The sequence below is a fragment of the Neoarius graeffei genome, chromosome 6, assembly GCF_027579695.1.
Source record: "Neoarius graeffei isolate fNeoGra1 chromosome 6, fNeoGra1.pri, whole genome shotgun sequence".
Taxonomy (NCBI): Eukaryota; Metazoa; Chordata; class Actinopteri; order Siluriformes; family Ariidae; genus Neoarius; species Neoarius graeffei.
The window spans coordinates 44,745,480-44,751,479 of NC_083574.1; positions in this window are offsets into that span (position 1 = coordinate 44,745,480).

A 6,000-nucleotide genomic window follows, 5' to 3' on the forward strand; every position below is an offset into this window, starting at 1 on the left:
GATACTGATTATGGCCAAAAGTTTGTGGATGCCCAACCATCACACCGATGAAAGCAGACACTTGTACAGGATGTCTCTGTATGCTGTAGAATTACAATTTCCCTTCAGTGAAATTAAACAAGGGCAGCACGGTGGTGTAGTGGTTAGCACTGTCGCCTCACAGCAAGAAGGTCCTGGGTTTGAGCCCAGTGGTCAACAAGGGCCTTTCTGTGTGGAGTTTGCATGTTCTCCCTGTGTCTGCGTGGGTTTCCTCTGGGTGCTCTGGTTTTCCCCACAGTCCAAAGACATGCAGGTTAGGTTAACTGGTGACTCTAAATTGACCGTAGGTGTGAATGTGAGTGTGAATGGTTGTTTGTCTCTATGTGTTAGCCCTGTGATGACCTGGCGACTTGTCCAGGGTGTACCCACCCACTCTCACCCATAGTTAGCTGGGATAGGCTCCTGCGACCCTGTACAGGATAAGCGGCTACAGATAATGGATGGATGAAATTAAACAGCCCAAACCTGTTTCAGCATGACAATGCCCCTGTGCACAAAGCAAGCTCCATGAAGACATAGTTTGCCAAAGTTGAAGTGGAAGAAGTTGAGTGAACTGCACAGAGCCCTGTCTTCAACCCTGCTGAAAACCTTTGGGATGATTTGAAATGCAAACTGCACCCCAGGCCTCCTTGCACAACATGAGCACAAATTCCCACAGCTATGCAACAAAAGCTAGTGGAAGAGTGGCCTTCCCAGAAGAGTGGAGGTTATTATAACAGGACAGGTGGACTAAATCTGGACTGGGATGTTCAACAAGCATACAACCCCGATTCCAAAAAAGTTGGAACAAAGTCTCATCTCATCTCATTATCTCTAGCTGCTTTATCCTTCTCCAGGGTCGCAGGCAAGCTGGAGCCTATCCCAGCTGACTACGGGCGAAAGGCAGGGTACACCCTGGACAAGTCACCAGGTCATCACAGGGCTGACACATAGACACAGACAACTATTCACACTCACACCTACGGTCAATTTAGAGTCACCAGTTAACCTAACCTGCATGTCTTTGGACTGTGGGGGAAACCAGAGCACCCAGGAGAAACCCACGTGGACAACATGCAAACTCCACACAGAAAGAACCTTGCCGGCCATGGGGATCGAACCCGGACCCTCTTGCTGTGAGGCGACAGCGCTAACCACTACACCACCGTGCCGCCCTTGGGGCAAAGTACAAATTGTAAATAAAAACGGAATGCAATGATGTGGAAGTTTCAAAATTCCATATTTTATTCAGAATAGAACATAGATGACATATCAAATGTTTAAACTGAGAAAATGTATCATTTAAAGAGAAAAATTAGGTGATTTTAAATTTCATGACAACAACACATCTCAAAAAAGTTGGGACAAGGCCATGTTTACCACTGTGAGACATCCCCTTTTCTCTTTACAACAGTCTGTAAATGTCTGGGGACTGAGGAGACAAGTTGCTCAAGTTTAGGGATAGGAATGTTAACCCATTCTTGTCTAATGTAGGATTCTAGTTGCTCAACTGTCTTAGGTCTTTTTTGTCGTATCTTCCATTTTATGATGCGCCAAATGTTTTCTATGGGTGAAAGATCTGGACTGCAGGCTGGCCAGTTCAGTACCCGGACCCTTCTTCTACGCAGCCATGATGCTGTAATTGATGCAGTATGTGGTTTGGCATTGTCATGTTGGAAAATGCAAGGTCTTCCCTGAAAGAGATGTCGTCTGGATGGGAACACATGTTGCTCTAGAACCTGGATATACCTTTCAGCATTGATGGTGTCTTTCCAGATGTGTAAGCTGCCCATGCCACACACACTAATGCAACCCCATACCATCAAAGATGCAGGCTTCTGAACTGAGCGCTGATAACAACTTGGGTCGTCCTTCTCCTCTTTAGTCCGAATGACACGGCGTCCCTGATTTCCATAAAGAGCTTCAAATTTTGATTCGTCTGACCACAGAACAGTTTTCCACTTTGCCACAGTCCATTTTAAATGAGCCTTGGCCCAAAGACGTCTGCGCTTCTGGATCATGTTTAGATACGGCTTCTTCTTTGAACTATAGAGTTTTAGCTGGCAACGGCAGATGGCACGGTGAATTGTGTTCACAGATAATGTTCTCTGGAAATATTCCTGAGCCCATTTTGTGATTTCCAGTACAGAAGCATACTTGTATGTGATGCAGTGCCGTCTAAGGGCCCGAAGATCACGGGCACCCAGTATGGTTTTCCGGCCTTGACCCTTACGCACAGAGATTCTTCCAGATTCTCTGAATCTTTTGATGATATTATGCACTGTAGATGATGATATGTTCAAACTCTTTGCAATTTTATACTGTCGAACTCCTTTCTGATATTCCTCCACTGTTTGTTGGCGCAGAATTAGGGGGATTGGTGATCCTCTTCCCATCTTTACTTCTGAGGGTCGCTGCCACTCCAAGATGCTCTTTTTATACCCAGTCATGTTAATGACCTATTGCCAATTGACCTAATGAGTTGCAATTTGGTCCTCCAGCTGTTCCTTTTTTGTCCCTTTAACTTTCCCAGCCTCTTATTGCCCCTGTCCCAACTTTTTTGAGATGTGTTGCTGTCATGAAATTTCCAATGAGCCAATATTTGGCATGAAATTTCAAAATGTCTCACTTTCGACATTTGACATGTTGTCTATGTTCTATTGTGAATACAATATCAGTTTTTGAGATTTGTAAATTATTGCATTCCGTTTTTATTTACAATTTGTACTTTGTCGCAACTTTTTTGGAATCGGGGTTGTATATTGGAGTGATGGTCAGGTGTTTACAAACTTTTGCCCATAGGTAGGTTTATTAATGTTTTATGCAGTTTATCTCAAATATGCAAATACATATGTTTCAAATGTCTTTGACCTTTACCTTAAAGTCATTTGTAATATTATTGGGACACAATTGGCACCCCAATCTCCCATGTTGTAGAACTGTCTATATTTTACGTAAAGAAATTCTATCAAGTGTTCAATTGTAAAGTAAAGATGCTTTATATATAATATAGTATATATTGCTGCACAGTACTGTCAATTTTGTTCCATTAAAGTAGTCATATATATATATATATATATATATATATATATATATATATATATATATATATATATATATATATATTATAGATTGCTGCACTGTACTGTCAATTTTGTTCCATTAAAGTAGCCCTGAAACAATGTGTGACATACCCTTAAGAGTCTTCATTCATTTAGGTTTTGTTCAGAAAAGTGTTAGCAATGCAGTTTAGCTCTACAGCAGCTCAGGCCTGTGAGTCTGTGAGTCTGTGTGTCTGTGTCCTGCTAAGAGCTTATTATCCTAACCTCTTACAGCTGTCCATATCGCTTTGAATTAGGTAATCTTTCATTTACTCTAATCAGCACCATCTAGCCACTCAGGTGCAAATAGAAAAGAAAAAAAATGAAAGAAAAGGAATGATAAAGAGATTGTACCCTGCTGAGACTTCCCTTTCCTTGCAATTGATTTTTCTCTCATTTTTAACTTCACTCTTTTGTTCAGCTGGGTTCCTATTTCTGATTTTCTCTCCATCCCGGTGGCCTGATGGTGTCCTTCATTATTTGACCTTGCAGTGGTTCTCAGCAAAGCATCTCCTGTTGATCGTTTTACTCAAACCTACAGCACTGTTACTGTATTCTACACTCTTTGAATTATGGCCAAGCTGAATTCCACACTATGACCCATGCAAGCGAGGTCACACAGAAAACATTTGGCTGTTCCACAGGGCCTAGCTAGCAGGGAGTCCACTCTCTGAGTCATATTTAGGGGGCCAGGCTTAAAGGAGAGTGTTTAAGACTGGTATATGCGGTGAGGATCCTATGGAGCAATTTCGCTGTGTTCAATCAACTGTTTCCAATTAGGAACTTCAAAGGGGTCACTGTCCATACAAGTTCAGCGGGGAAAAATGGCTCAGGATACATTCAGACAGCATTGCGCTCCTCTTTTTTCTTTTTTTTGATTCCTTGGATGGCAAAGGAGACAGAAGTAAACAACCACATCTGCTTTGGCATGAAAAATGATTTTCTTATGAAGTTTCTAGCCACTGTTATATTGTGTATGTCAACATGAAGGAAATACAACACTGTTCAATTGACATCTGGACTTCCAATTACAGAAAATAAGCTTGGTGTGTAAGATTAGATAGCAATAATAAAACCACCTTAGGAATGACTTCTCATTTACATATGGCGATGTGAAAGCACATTTAATTTGTTTAGAGTCACAAACCGCAGGTAAGAGGACAAGAACCAAAGGCTTGATTGAAGGTTAAATGGTTCAAAGGACTAAAGGCTTTTTTTTCCTCCTCCGGAACAGGATCTTAACATACAAGGACGGAAATGTGGGGGCAGTTTTGTTTGATCTTGCTTTTCACATTTTATCTGATAATAGGAGGGTACTCCTCCTTCTGTAAGTGGTGTGTGTGTGTGTGTGTGTGTGTGTGTGTGTGTGTGTGTGTGTGTGTGTGTGTGTGTGTGTGTAAAAGAGATAGCGATAGAGAGAAAGAGACAGACAGATAGACAGATAAAGAGAGAGACTCTCATTGCTTATGTAAAAAAAAAACCCTCTAAGAGAAGATCTAACAAGTTATTGATACCTGGGGAGTTGTGTCTTCATTCAGCAAGTAACTATGTATCTAGAAGTGAATTTAATAATGACACTCCCCTAAAACACTCAGGATTTATCAGAGGATCCAGATTTATATTCCTCACTCTTCTAACTACACATCTCCATCTTTGCTTTGAATTTCTGTATAGTTACCGAAGAATTCCTAATAGTTTCTGATTATATGCTTTGAGATAAATAACAGGCGGCACGGTGGTGTAGTGGTTAGCGCTGTCGCCTCACAGCAAGAAGGTCCTGGGTTTGAGCCCCATGGCCGGCAAGGGCCTTTCTGTGCGGAGTTTGCATGTTCTCCCCATGTCCGCGTGGGTTTCCTCCGGGTGCTCCGGTTTCCCCCACAGTCCAAAGACATGCAGGTTAGGCTAACTGGTGACTCTAAATTGACCGTAGGTGTGAATGTGAGTGTGAATGGTTGTCTGTGTCTATGTGTCAGCCCTGTGATGACCTGGCGGCTTGTCCAGGGTGTACCCCGCCTTTCGCCCGTAGTCAGCTGGGATAGGCTCCAGCTTGCCTGCGACCCTGTAGAAGGATAAAGCGGCTAGAGATGATGAGATGAGATGAGATAAATAACAGAATAAGAAACTCAGATGAAGGGTGTAGAATAAATGAAAGGTCTATGTGGGGTCCTGGAAGCATACAAAGGAAAAATGGCTGAGCAATTTTTCCAGAGTTAAAAGTATTTTCCTCAAAAATAGTTAATTTTGCTTAATTTTTAGTTTAGAGAGTAAAATTTGGAGTTGGAGTGGAAGCAAAATTACAGAGTAATTGTGTAACAGAGTAATAGAGTTAGTTGTGGCTCTGAACTGAGTAAAATAACACAAGAGCTAATTTCAAGACACATTGCATGGAGTCAAATACCACCACAAAGAGTGAACTATAAACACTGAATTGGAGAGAAGTGACTCTGGAAAAACACCTCTATCAAAAGAGTAACTTTTACTCTTTTTAGAAAGGGACCAAATGTTATCTGGCGGAGAGTAAGATTTTCTTCAATTTGAGTAAATTTTACTCAGCCAAATTTCCTGTGTAGCCAGAGGGTCCATTCATCCATTATCTGTAGCCGCTTATCCTGTTCTCCAGAGTCACAGGCAAGCTGGAGCCTATCCCAGCTGACTATGGGCGAGAGGTGGGGTACACCCTGGACAAGTCACCAGGTCATTGCAGAGCTGACACATAGACACAGACAACCATTCACACTCACATTCACACCTACGGTCAATTTAGAGTCACCAGTTAACCTAACCTGCATGTCTTTGGACTGTGGGGGGAAACCGGAGCACCCGGAGGAAACCCACGCAGACACGGGGAGAACATGCAAACTCCGCACAGAAAGGCCCTCAT